This window comes from Stenella coeruleoalba (genome assembly GCF_951394435.1).
Source record: "Stenella coeruleoalba genome assembly, contig: scaffold_156, whole genome shotgun sequence".
NCBI lineage: Eukaryota > Metazoa > Chordata > Mammalia > Artiodactyla > Delphinidae > Stenella > Stenella coeruleoalba.
Genome location: NW_027646422.1, coordinates 467,303 through 481,491, shown reverse-complemented (window position 1 = coordinate 481,491; position 14,189 = coordinate 467,303).

Sequence of the window (14,189 nt, the reverse complement as noted above, 5' to 3'; positions counted from 1 at the left end):
GAGGCCTCCCTCCACCTGGTCTTCCAGAGACTTCCACTGCACCCGGGGCACCAGGCCTCTGTCTCCAACCACCACCCACCCCTCCTCTCCCTGACTCCTGGGTTCCTCTCATTAGGAGAGGGTTTTCTTGAAGTTGTCTCCCACTCATGGGCCAGATAAAATGATTAGAAAACAAGCCAAAGCTGCAGCCCCTTGTCTATCCTGACTCTCAGGAGCCCACACCTGTTCCTTGGACCTGGTCGGTTCAGCAAGTTCCATTTTCTGCAACTGTGAGCCCCTGAGGGGTGATGATTGGCTGACCTGGGCAGCCTTACCGTGCCGGCCAGCCCTCCCCAGGTGTGCCTGGGTTGAGATCAATATAAATACCACTCCAGGCAGCAAGAGCCCCTGCAGCCGTGCCTGACGCCATTTTCTCTGCCCTGTCAGCAGTCTCGGGGCTGGGCTGGTGGGAGGGAGTGAGAGGCCACGGCTTTGTGGGTGGCCCAGTGTGAGTGGGGCTCTGCTGGACTTTCTGCAGCAGTTGCCAGGCTGCCACCTGCTAAAGAAGAGGATGTGTCACCCATACCTGCTGCTGGAATTTCTCCCTGGGCAGAGGTGAGGAAGGAAAAAAGCAGTGGGGGCAGGGACAGGACAGGTATCTCAGGCAGGGAAATGGAAATCTTCCAGAAGAGCACCCAGGGCCAGGACCATCCTGGCTGGCCTGCAGGCACCAAGTCGGCCGGCATGCTGTCACTCGTGTGGCTCTATGGCCCTTCCTCTAGGCTTTCAAGTCCTTGTATATATTCAGGTGTTTTACCTGGGACGGGTGGGAATAGTTCAGCAGCAACTGGCCTGGGGCTCAGCTCACGTTTACTCACAGATGCCTCGGCACGGTGCCCCAGCTTTGCAATGAGGACGCTTGTTGCGTGGGGGCTGCTGGCTGAATGGGAGACGATTCCCCACCACTGACCAACTTCAGAATTGTTTACAACTGGAGCAAGTGCCCTGATACGGTTTTCCTCTGTGGAACTGGTGGGTTCTGTGTTTTTTTTCTCTTTTTCGTTTTTGGTTCAAGGTAGATTTTATTCCTCTTTTTTGTATTTACAGATATAAGCATGGAAATAATTTATTCATATAAATACATGTATGTGCAGGGAATAATTGTTTTTTCTGTTTTATTTTTTAAATTTTACTTCTTTTTAATTTTGAATTTTATTTTATATTTTTATACAGCAGGTTCTTATTGGTTATCTATTTTATACATATAAATGTATACATGCCAATCCCAGTCTCTCAACTCCTCCCACCACCACCCCCCCAACAGCTTTCCCCCCTTGTTGTCCATACGTTTGTTGTCTACATCTGTTGCTCTATTTATGCCTTGCAAAATGGTTAATCTGTACAGTTTTTCTAGGTTCCACATATATGCATGAATATACAAGATTTGTTTTTCTCCTTCTGACTTACTTCACTCTGTATGACAGTCTCTAGATCCATCGACGTCTCTACAAATGACCCAATTTCATTCCTTTTCATGGCTTAGTAATATTCCATTTTATATATGTACCACAGCTTTATGCATTCGTCTGTCTGTGGGCATTTAGGTTGCTTCCATTACCTCGATATTGTAAATAGTGATGCAATGAACATTGCGGTGAATGTCTCTTTTTGATTTATGGTTTTGTCTGGGTATATGTCCAGTACTGGGATTGCTGTATCATATGGTAATTCTATTGTTAGTTTCTTAAGAAATTCCATATTGTTCTCCATAATGACTGTATCAATTTATATTCCCAACAATAGTGGAAGAGGGTTCCTTTTCTCCACACCCTTTCCAGCATTTTTTGTTTGTAGATTTTCAATGATGCCTATTCTACCAGGTGTGAGGTGATACCTCATTGTTGAATCCATTTCGTTGAGCAAGGGGTAGCTCTTGTCTATTACATATTTGGCTTATGGAACGGTATCTGTGCTAATTTCAAACTCTGCTTTTATGCAGCACCCCAACTCACCTTCCCCCTTAAGCAGGCATAAGTTGGTTTTCTAAACTTGAGACCCTGTTCTGTTTTGTAATTCAGTTCATGTGTAGCCAAGTTCACATTCCGTGTATTAGTGATACCTTATGATGTTTCTTTTTCTGTGTGACTTATTTCACTTAGAATCATCGTGCCTCAATCCACTCATTATGCTGGTACGGGCCTGGTGACATAGATTTCATTGCTGAGTGGTATTCTGTTGTACAGAAGTACCGCAACTTCTTTATCCATTATTTGCTCTCTGGGATATTTAACTTGTGCCGGAGAAGAGATTCCTGTAAAAAGAGCCGTCCCAAATTTTGGGGTTGCTGTGTCTTTTTGATATTAATTTCCCTAAGCTATAGGACCATAAGTGGAAGTGCCCTGGGCTCTGTTGCTTTGTTTTTTAGATGTTTCAGGAAACACCATACACTTCTCCCAAGTGTCTGTTGGCAATTTACATCCCGCCCATCAGCATAACAAGGCTCCCAGTTCTCCATGGCCTGTCCTGCCTTTCTGGATTTTACACTTTATTCTGATGGCCCTTTTGACCGGGGGGAAGTGAGACTTCATTGTAGTGCAGATTTCCTTTGCAAGCTTGCTTGGTTGGCCAAAAAGGGCGTATGCGTTTTTTCCTGAATATATTCAGGAAAAAACGCATATGCCCTTTTGGCAAAGTGCATCATTGTGGACGTTCTGCCTCTTTTCCTACGCTTTCAATGCAATTCCAGTCTACCTCCTGAAATCGGTATCCTGCAATTCTGCCCCGCTTTCATGTCCTCTTGGCAGCCTTACTTCAGTCTATTTTTGGACGATAGCTGTCATTTATAACTCTGCAGGTTTGTGAATTACAGAGACCCTGAGCTCATTTCTTCAACTCGCTTTCTTTTGAGCTGGCCGCAACACCGCAGGATGGCTTCAGGCCCTAATCTGGTTCCGGCACGGCACGCTGAGCCTTTGGTTATTTCCTCTTCCTGGTGGGAAATGAGAGTTAAATTTGCCCGTCCAGACACCTCCAGCTAGTCTCTCATTGGTTCTCCCTATTCCTGTTCATCTTCCGCAGAAATTGCAAACTGGGCCAAACAGGAGGTTAAAGGCGCTGACTCTCCAAGTTGGGAGAGTGTTAGTAAAGGGTCTGGAATGTTGCACCCGAGTACCAGGGGAGGAAAACTGAGACATATTTGAACACGTCTCCCGTTCACACGGTTGATCATACTCTGGGTTCCACATGCATGTTTTAGCTGAAGGAAGAATACCTTAAACCTGGAGAGTTGAGACCCGTGGAATGGGTACCATGCAATATGACTTCAAAGGGTCTTCATTTGCTCACCGAACCTCTCCAATCCTATCACTGCTGCGTTTATGCCCCTGTACACACGCTTGATTCTCTTTCGGAGACATAGCAATCCATAGGTTTTAAGATACTTACTAGTCAGGTACATTCTTAGGCGTTTAATATGCGGTGTTGAGTCCATTTCGTTGAGCAAGGAGTAGCTCTTGTCTATTCCATATTTGGCTTAAGGAACTTTATCTGTGCTCATTTCAATCTCTGGTTTTATGCAGCACACCAACTCACCTTCCCCCTTAAGCAAGCGTAAGTTGGTTTTCTAAACTTGAGACACTGTTCTGTTTTGTAATTCAGTTCATGTGTAGCCAAGTTCACATTCTGTGTATTAGTGATACCTTATGATGTTTCTTTTCTGTGTGACTTATTTCAGTTCGAATCATCATACCTGAATCCACTCATTATGCTGCTACTGGCCTGATGACATAGATTTCATTGCTGAGTGATATTGCATTGTACGTAAGTACCACAGGTTCTTTATCCATTTTTCACTTTCTGCGATATTGAACTTGTACCATAAACGAGGTACTTGTAAACAGAGCCGTCCCAAACTTTGGGGTGGCTGTGTCTTTTTGATTTTAATTTCCCTAAGCTATAGGACCATAAGTGGAAGTGCCCTAGGTTCTGTTGCTTTGTTTTTTAGATGTTTCAGGAAACACCATACACTTCTCCAGAGTGGTTGTTGGCAATTTACATCCCGCCCATCAGCATAACAAGGCTCCCAGTTCTCCATGGCCTGTCGTGCCTTTATGGATTTTAAACTTTATTCTGATGGCCCTTTTGACCGGGGGGAAGTGAGACTTCATTGTAGTGCAGATTTCCTTTGCAAGCTTGCTTGGTTGGCCAAAAAGGGCGTATGCGTTTTTTCCTGAATATATTCAGGAAAAAACGCATATGCCCTTTTGGCAAAGTGCATCATTGTGGACGTTCTGCCTCTTTTCCTACGCTTTCAATGCAATTCCAGTCTACCTCCTGAAATCGGTATCCTGCAATTCTGCCCCACTTTCAAGTCCTCTTGGAAGCCTTACTTCAGTATATTTTTGGACGATAGCTGTCATTTATAACTCTGCAGGTTTGTGAATTACAGAGACCCTGAGCTCCTTTCTTCAACTCGCTTTCTTTTGAGCTGGCCGCAACACCGCAGGATGGCTTCAGGCCCTAATCTGGTTCCGGCACGGCACGCTGAGCCTTTGGTTATTTCCTCTTCCTGGTGGGAAATGAGAGTTAAATTTGCCCGTCCAGACACCTCCAGCTAGTCTCTCATTGGTTCTCCCTATTCCTGTTCATCTTCCGCAGAAATTGCAAACTGGGCCAAACAGGAGGTTAAAGGGACTGACTCTCCAAGTCGGGAGAGTGTTAGTAAAGTGTCTGGAATGTTGCACCCGAGTACCAGGGTACGGAAACTGAGACATATTTGAACACGTCTCCTGATCACATGGTTGATCATACTCTAGGTTCCACATGCATGTTTTAGCTGAAGGAAGAATACCTTAAACCTGGGTAGTTGAAACCCGTGGAATGGGTACCATGCAATATGACTTCAAAGGGTCTTCATTTGCTCACCGAACCTCTCCAATCCTATCACTGCTGCGTTTATGCCCCTGTACACATGCTTGATTCTCTTTCGGAGACATAGCAATCCATGGGTTTTAAGATACTTACTAGTCAGGTACATTCTTAGACGTTTAATATGCGGTGTTGAGTCCATTTCGTTGAGCAAGGAGTAGCTCTTGTCTATTCCATATTTGGCTTAAGGAACTTTATCTGTGCTCATTTCAATCTCTGGTTTTATGCAGCACCCCAACTCACCTTTCCCCTTAAGCAAGCATAAGTTGGTTTTCTAAATTTGAGACCCTGTTCTGTTCTGTAGTTCAGTTCCTGTGTAGCCAAGTTTAAATTCCGTGTATTACTGATATCTTATGATGTTTCTTTTTCTGTGTGACTTATTTCAGTTAGAATCATCATACCTGAATCCACTCATTGTGCTGCTAAGGACCTGATGACATAGATTTCATTGCTGAGTGATATTGCTTTGTAAGTGAATACCACAACTTCTTTATCCATTTTTCACTTTCTGCGATGTTGAACTTGTACTGTAAACGAGGTTCTTGTAAACAGAGCCGTTCCAAACTTTGGGGTGGCTGTGTCTTTTTGATTTTAATTTCCCTAAGCTATAGGACCATAAGTGGAAGTGCCCTAGGCTCTGTTGCTTTGTTTTTTAGATGTTTCAGGAAACACCATACACTTCTCCCAAGTGTCTGTTGGCAATTTACATCCCGCCCATCAGCATAAGAATGCTCCCAGTTCTCCATGGCCTGTTGTGCCTTTATGGATTTTACACTTTTTTCAGATGGCCCTTTTGACCGGGTGGAAGTGAGACTTCATTGTAGTGCAGATTTCCTTTGCAAGCTTGCTTGGTTGGCCAAAAAGTGCGTATGCGTTTTTTCCTGAATATATTCAGGAAAAAACGCATACGCCCTTTTTGGCCAAGTGCATCATTGTCGAGTTTCTGACTCTCTTCATATGCTTTCAATGCAATTCCAGTCTACCTCCTGAAATCGGTTTCCTGCAATTCTGCCTTGCTTTCAATGCCTCTTCATAGCCTTAGCTCAATATATTTTTTAAAAATAGTTGGCCTTTATCACTCTGCAGGTTTTTGAATTGCAGTGGCCCTTAGCTCCATTTTTTAGCTCTTATTTTTGTGGTCTTGCCCCATAACCACAGGATTCCTTGAAGCCCTATTTTTCTTCTGGGGCACCTTGCTGTGCCTTTGGTTAATTCTTCTTACTGATGTGATATTAGAGTGACATGTGCCCATTGAAACCGCTACAGCTAGTTTCTCACTGGTTCCCCCTATTCCCATTCATCCTCTGCACTAACTGCAGACTGTGCGATACCAGAACTTAAAGGCATTGACTCCATGTGGGGATGTTGTTAGTAAAGCGGCTGGAATGTCGATCCGGAGCCCCAGGAGAGGAAAAATGAGGTGCGTTTTAGAAACCTTTCCCGATCATATGGTATACCAGTCGCTGGGTTTCCCAAGCATGGTTTAGCTGTAGGAAGATTCCCTTCAACCTGGAGTGTTGGGACCCTTGGACTGAGTAGCATGAAGTATTGCATTAAACTTTCGGCAGTTGCTCACCAAAGCTCACCAATCCTGTCAGCCCCAAGTGTCCAGCCTTATGTCTTATCCAGCTGTGGGTTTATATGTGGTCAATCCAGGTTGCATCACAGCCCCTGAGCGAATTTTGTAAGAATTTTTCTCTCTTTCATTGTTTCAGCGTTTTGTTTTTAAAATTTATTTCTATAATGGGGTTTAGCTCCTTTTCACTGCTGTGTTTGTGCCGCTCTGCACACACTTGATTCCCTTATGGAGATATATCAATACATGGGTTTTAAGATTCTTATTCCTCAGATATATTTCTCTGCGGTGTATAGGGTGTGTTGAGGCCTGTTCATTGAGCAAGGTGTAGATCTTGTCTAATACCTATTTGGTTTATTGAACGGTATCTGTGCTAATTTCAAACTCTGGTTTTATGCATCACCCCACCTCTCCTTTCCCCTTAAGCTGACATAAGTGTGTTTTCTAAATGTGAGACACTGTTCTGTTCTGTAATTCATTTCTTGTGCAGCCATATTTACCCTCCCTCTATAAGTGATATCTTATGATATGTTTCTTTTTCTGTTTGACTTATTTCAAGTAGTATTATCGGACCTAAATCCACTCTTTATCCTTCTACTAGCCTTATTACATTGATTTCATGGTGAAGAGATATTCCATTGTACATAAGTACCACATCTTCTTTATCCATTGTTCTCTTTCCTGGGATATTTAAGGTGTACTGAAGTTGAGGTTCTTGTAAACAGAGTAGCCCTAAACTGTGGTGTGCTTGTGTCTTGTTGATTTTTAGACTTCCCTAGATATACTCCCATGATTGGAAGTGTCCTATGCTCTGTAGCTCTGTTTTTTAGATGATTTAGGAACCACCATACACTTCTCCAGAGTGGCTCTCGGCAGTTCACACACTGCCCATCAGCGTATAAAGGCTCCCTGTTCTCCATGGCCTGTCCTGCATTTCTGGTTTTTACAATTTTTTAGGATGGCCCTTTTGACCGGTGGGAAGTGAGACTTCTTCGTTGTGCACATTTGCATTGCTTGCTTGCTTCGTTGCCCATAAAGTGCGTATGCGTTTTTTCCTGGATATAATCAGGAAAAAACGCATACGCCCTTTTGGGCCAACTGCATCATTGTCGAAATTCTGCCGCTTTTCATGTGCGTTAAAGACGAGTCCAATCTATCTCTTGAAATCTGTTTCTTGCAATTCTGTCTTGCATTCAGATCCTCTTCTTTGCCTTACCTCAACATATTTTTGGACGTTAGTTTTCATTTATAACTCTGCAGGTTTGTGAATTGCAGTGACCCTGAGCTCCATTGTTTAAGTTGCTCTTTTGTGAGCTGGCCTCAAACCCGCAGGATTGCTTCAGGCCCTATTTTGGCTCCGGCGAGGCAGGCTGAGCCTTTCTTTAATTCTTATTCTTAATGGGAAATTAGAGTGATATGTGCCCGTCCAAACCCCTACAACTCTTCTCTCATTGGTTCCCCCTCTTCCCGTTCATCCTCCTCACAATTTGCAAAATGTGTGAAACAGAAGTTTAAATGTGCTGATTCTCCAAGTGGGGAGATTCTAAGTAGCGTGGCTGGAATGGTGAACAGGAGCACCAGGAGAGGATAAATGAGGTGCATTTTAGACACATCTCCCGATCACATGGTGTACAGTCCTCTGGGTTTTCCATGCATGTTTTAGCTGTAGGAAGATCCCTTGAACCTGCAGATTTGGGACCCATTGAATGGGTACCAGGTAGTATTACTTTAAAGGGTGTGCATTTCCTCACCCAACCTCACATTTCTCTTAGCGCAAACAGTTTCCAGCCTTATGTCTCATCCTGCTGTGGGTCTAGATGTGTTCAATCCATGTTGCATCACCGTCCCTGAGGAAAAGTTGTAAGAGGTTTTCTCTGTCTCTCTGTCGTTTATTTTTTTCAATTTATTACTATATTGGTTACAGCTGATTTTCAAAGCTCTGTTTCTTGCTGCTGTACATCCACTTGATTCACGTACAGAGAGACATCAATAAATTCTTTTTCAGATTCTTACCAGTCGTATATATTCTTTTCCGGTGACTTGAGTGTGCTGAGTGCAGTTCTTTTAGCTACCGTGTAGGCCTTGTTGATTATCAGTTTGGTATTTGGAATGGTATCTTTGCTAATTTCAACCTCCTGGATGATGCCTCACCCCTCCCCACCTTTCCCGTTTAGCAGCCTTATGCGTGTTTTCTACATATTTGACTATGTTTTTGTTTTGTAATTTATTTCATGTGTAGCCATTTTGGATTCCACCTTTAAGTGATATCTTATGATATGTGTCTTTTTCTTTTTGAATTCTGTCACTTAGAATGATCATACGTAACTCCTCCGGAGTTGTTACAACTGGCCATATTTCATTGATTTCCAGGCTGAATAATATTCCACTCTACCTAAGTACCACATCTCTATCCATTTTTTCCCTCCAGAGACATTTAAGTTATATCCTAGTCGAGGATCTTTTAAACAGAGAGGGGGTAAACATTAGGGTGCCTGTGTCCTCTCGATTTTTGTTTTTCCCAAGATATACGCCCATGAGTGCAAGTGCCCTATGCTCTGTAGCTCATTTTTTAGATGCTTTAGTAAACACAATACACTTCTCCAGAATGGCCGTTGGCAATATACATTTCCACTATAAGTCTCACAGGGCTCCCTCTTCTCGTTGCCCTGTCCTGCGTTTCTGTTGTTTATGCTTTATGAGGATGGCTCTTCTGACTGATGCGAAGTGATATCTTTTGTAGTATTGACTTCCAGTGCCCACCTGTTTGGTTGGCTAAAAAAGTGTATGCCCTTTTCTTGAATATATACAGAAAAGAACGCATACACCCTTTTTGGCCAACTGCAATGTTGGCAATGTTGGCAATGTTCAGCTCCTTTTCTTGTGCTTAATGGCGAGTCCTTTCTACCTCCTCAAATCCCTTTCCTGCCATTCTCCCTTGCTTACAAGTCCTTTTCTCTGACTTTCCTCAAGACATTTTTCAGTGATGGATATTTTCAACTCTGCAGTTTTGTGAATTTTACTGCCCCTGAGTTCCATTGTTCAACTCGTGTTTATGGGAACTGGCCACAAAGCAGCGGGATTTCCTCAAGCCCTATACTGTTTCCATGGGCAACCCTAGCCTTTGGTCAATTCGTCTTCCTGATTGGAAATTAGAGTGACATGTGCCTGTCTGAACACCTAGGACTTGTCTCTCATTGTTCCTCATCCTTCCGCTTCATCCTCTGGACAAATTCCAAACTGTACGCAACAGGATGTTGACAGTGCTGACATCTCCAAGTGGGGAGACTGTTAGTAAAGACGCTGGAGGGGTGAACCCGAGCACCAGGAGATGAGGAGATGAGATGCCTTTTCCAAACTCTTCCCGATCAGACGGTATACCATCCTCTGGGTGTGACAGACATGTTTTAGCAGTAGGAAGAGTCCCATTCATGTAAGGAGAACACCAGGGCTTTTTCAAAATCAGTGTCTCCCCGAAACCCAAACTGGGGAATTTTTTAAGCTACAGCTACACATATGTTCATTAAGGGCCTTGGGAAGTAGGCAGAGTCCAAACTTTAGATGATTGAAGTCTTCAGGGTCAGAAGCACTCACCACCAGCTTCCCTTAGGCTACACTTTAACTGTCATTGATAGATGATGTCAATAAAAATATCTATTCTTTTTCAGATTATTTCCCCTTATAGGTTATTGCAAAATGTTGAGTGTAGTTCCCTGTGCTATACAGTAGTTCCTTGTTGATGATCTATTTTATACATAGCAGTGTGTATGTGTTCATTCCAAACTGTTAATTTATCCCTCCTCCCACCTTTCCCCTTTGGTAATAATAAATTATAAGATTTTATACTTCTCAGAAATGGGGGAGCTGAAAGAGAGGTATCATTTTCAATGGAAAAGCATTTAAAACAAGATTGAAGGTTTAACCAAGATTATTAGCTGTACATCCTTGGAAAGAAATCACTTCGTTTCTCTAATATTGACCTGACAAATAAGACAAACCTTTTCACTGAACTTGCTTATAAAAAGTGATGGAAATATCAAATGGAAGTGTTAAAAACATCTTATTTTACCCGAGCCTTATACACTGTTCTATGTTAACTACAGTTTGGCTCACACATCTGTTCATTGAGGTTACAATAGTCTCAATTTCTGTTACTGATCCTCCAGAGTGGACCCCAACAAGTGTCCCCCTGCCCAGTGTCATTGGGGCCAACAGATCGAGACTGAGTTTGGTTCACAAGCAAAGGAAACTTTATATTTTGATCAGAGAATGGAGAGGTGAGAGCATGCACTACCCCGTGGGCTGTGGGCTGGGCTGCTGTGTAGAGATCCTGTCAGAGTCAGTGGGAGGGAGGGAGGCGGCGGAGCTCTCGAGGGCCGGGTTGGCTGTAGCTCAGGCTCTATATCGTGGAGTCTGCACTGGGCCCCAGGAGCTGAGGTGTCGACCCAGCCATTCTGCACTAGGAAATCTGGTCTGAAGTGCCGGGTGTGGAACCTCTGCATGCGGGACCCTAGGAGCACGTGAAATTAGACAAAGCACAAAGGATAAAAAAGGTTAGACTTGACTTTATTGCCCAGATTCTATTTTTATCTCCCAGGGATTTTTAATGGGCTTTGCTGGGGACAAACCCCTCCTCTGCCTTTTGTCCCGTTCCTCATTCTTGGAGTGCTGAGGGTGCAGACCCTTCTTCTGTAACTGCTGAGTGCTGAGTTGGGAGCCCTCATACCCTGGGGCGAGGGTCAGAGCTTCTCCCCAGCAGCCTCCCGGTGACGTTGATTGTCCCCAGGACCCCTGCCTCCCTGCTCGTCCACCTGAGCACCAGCATTGGAAGTGTTATAGATTCTAATGACCTTTAAGGGTCCAGGAAAGAGATGTGCAGAGACGCTGTGGGGGCCGGTTTCACCCCGCCCCACATTTGTTCGGCCACCTTAGGCTGACCGTCTCTGCCAGCCTAGATGCTCTGACCAGTAGTCTGCGCTTTCTTCAGTTAGGCCCCTGAATTAACGTACAAACAGCACCAGGTGTCAGAGCCCTGCCCGCTCAACTCCCAGACAGTCCAGGGTCAGTGGTGACCAAGGACCATGATGGCTACTGAGTCAACAGCCTTTTGAAGTAAACAGGAGTCCAGCCGGTCTTATTGGCCACCATCATCACGGTGTCTGTAGGCTTTTCTATGGTGACAGTGTGGTATACTGTTCCCCCGCCAAGATTATTAGCTCCCCTCTGGGTGCAGTAAGTCCTGCAAGCAGTAGTCTACTCTTTTGGGACACACTCTTGTTGTTTTATGAGAGAAACTCCAGGTCAAGTGATGTTCACACGAGTCGTCATGGTGCCCTGTTGCCCCCGGTTATCTCTCTGGATGTTGGAGTTGGAGGGCCTCCTCACTCGAGGTCGGTGTGCCCATGGAGCGAACCCTGCAACTTCAGGGCATGGTTGGTGGTTAGGATCACCACGTGGGGTCCTTTTCCCTTAGGAGGGAGGTGGCCTTTTGGGCTGCTGATTTCCAGGTTTTTAGATACCGCCAGTATCTTGGCCAGATGTGGCAGTGGGCCAAGCCCCTTAGTGACTGTAGTTTATCCTACCTGGATGGCATTCTTGCATTGTTCCATTTCAAGTGGTCCCAGTTTTTGCACTAATTCTCCAATGGCGATTCACCTTTCACCGGGAATGTAAAGGTCAAAGGGTTTAGCTAAATTAGGGAGTTCCAGGGCAAGGGTCTGAATTGACTGCTCTTTCCATTCTTGAAAGGCCACTTCTGGATTCTATTCAAAAGGATCATCATCTTTTCCTTTCAGTGTTTCATATAGAGGCCCAGCTAGTAGACTGTAGTTAGGGATCCAGAAGCAGCAAACCCTGGCCTCCCCAGGAACCCCTAAGCTGTCTTCTAGTTTTAGAAAGGGGTAAGGCTGAAAATGGTTTCTTCCCTTTCCTGGGATGGGCTTCTCTGACCTTCTGTGAGAATGAAGCCCAGGCAGGTCACCGCAGTCTGTGATATTTGAGCTTTTTCTTGGACAACTTCTATCCTTTATTGGCTTGGTAGTTCAGAGGCCTCCTTAGTAGGGCTGGTGATCAGAATGTCGTCTGCATATTGAAGGAGGGTTTCCTTTTCCAGAGGTAGAACTTTTAGGTCTTTAGCTAAGCTTTCCCCAAAGATGGTGTGGGAATTTTTGCACCCTTGGGGCCAGACGGCCCGGAAGTATTGTTTTAGTTGTATGTGGAGTCCTGCCACTCACAAGCCAAAATTTCTTGTGACTCTGGGACTAATGGAATACAAAAGAAGGCATCATTGAAGACTAATACAGAATACCATGTCCTGGTGGTTGGTAGAATGACCAGCAGGGTGTAGGAATTAGGAGCAACTGGAGGTATATCCTCGGTGGCTTCACTGACTGTCCTGACATCCTTTACCAGGTCCCCAGCAGCCCATGGGGCTCTCGTGGTCAGACCAATCCCAGAATATGGAGCTCACCTGGGCAGGTACCCCACCCCCACCCCAGCCCATGGGGCTCTCGTGGTCAGGCCCCTCCCAGGATACAGAGCTACCCTTGCAGGTACCGTGGCAGGGCTGGGCACACAGGAACCGTGCACATAGCCCTCATTGCAGAGCACCCCCAGCTCACCTGTCGCTCAGAGCTGACACAGAGCACCTCAGAGCAGGACTTGAACTAACAAACAGCAGCTGCGACAGGTCTGTGACCCTGGGCATCACTCCGTGAGGCCTCCCTCCACCTGGTCTTCCAGAGACTTCCACTGCACCCGGGGCACCAGGCCTCTGTCTCCAACCACGACCCACCCCTCCACTCCCTGACTCCTGGGTTCCTCTCATTAGGAGAGGGTTTTCTTGAAGTTGTCTCCCACTCATGGGCCAGATAAAATGATTAGAAAACAAGCCAAAGCTGCAGCCCCTTGTCTATCCTGACTCTCAGGAGCCCACACCTGTTCCTTGGACCTGGCCGGTTCAGCAAGTTCCATTTTCTGCAACTGTGAGCCCCTGAGGGGTGATGATTGGCTGACCTGGGCAGCCTTACCGTGCCGGCCAGCCCTCCCCAGGTGTGCCTGGGTTGAGATCAATATAAATACCACTCCAGGCAGCAAGAGCCCCTGCAGCCGTGCCTGACGCCATTTTCTCTGCCCTGTCAGCAGTCTCGGGGCTGGGCTGGTGGGAGGGAGTGAGAGGCCACGGCTTTGTGGGTGGTCCAGTGTGAGTGGGGCTCTGCTGGACTTTCTGCAGCAGTTGCCAGGCTGCCACCTGCTAAAGAAGAGGATGTGTCACCCATACCTGCTGCTGGAATTTCTCCCTGGGCAGAGGTGAGGAAGGAAAAAAGCAGTGGGGGCAGGGACAGGACGGGTATCTCAGGCAGGGAAATGGAAATCTTCCAGAAGAGCACCCAGGGCCAGGACCATCCTGGCTGGCCTGCAGGCACCAAGTCGGCCGGCATGCTGTCACTCGTGTGGCTCTATGGCCCTTCCTCTAGGCTTTCAAGTCCTTGTATATATTCAGGTGTTTTACCTGGGACGGGTGGGAATAGTTCAGCAGCAACTGGCCTGGGGCTCAGCTCACGTTTACTCACAGATGCCTCGGCACGGTGCCCCAGCTTTGCAATGAGGACGCTTGTTGCGTGGGGGCTGCTGGCTGAATGGGAGACGATTCCCCACCACTGACCAACTTCAGAATTGTTTACAACTGGAGCAAGTGCCCTGATACGGTTTT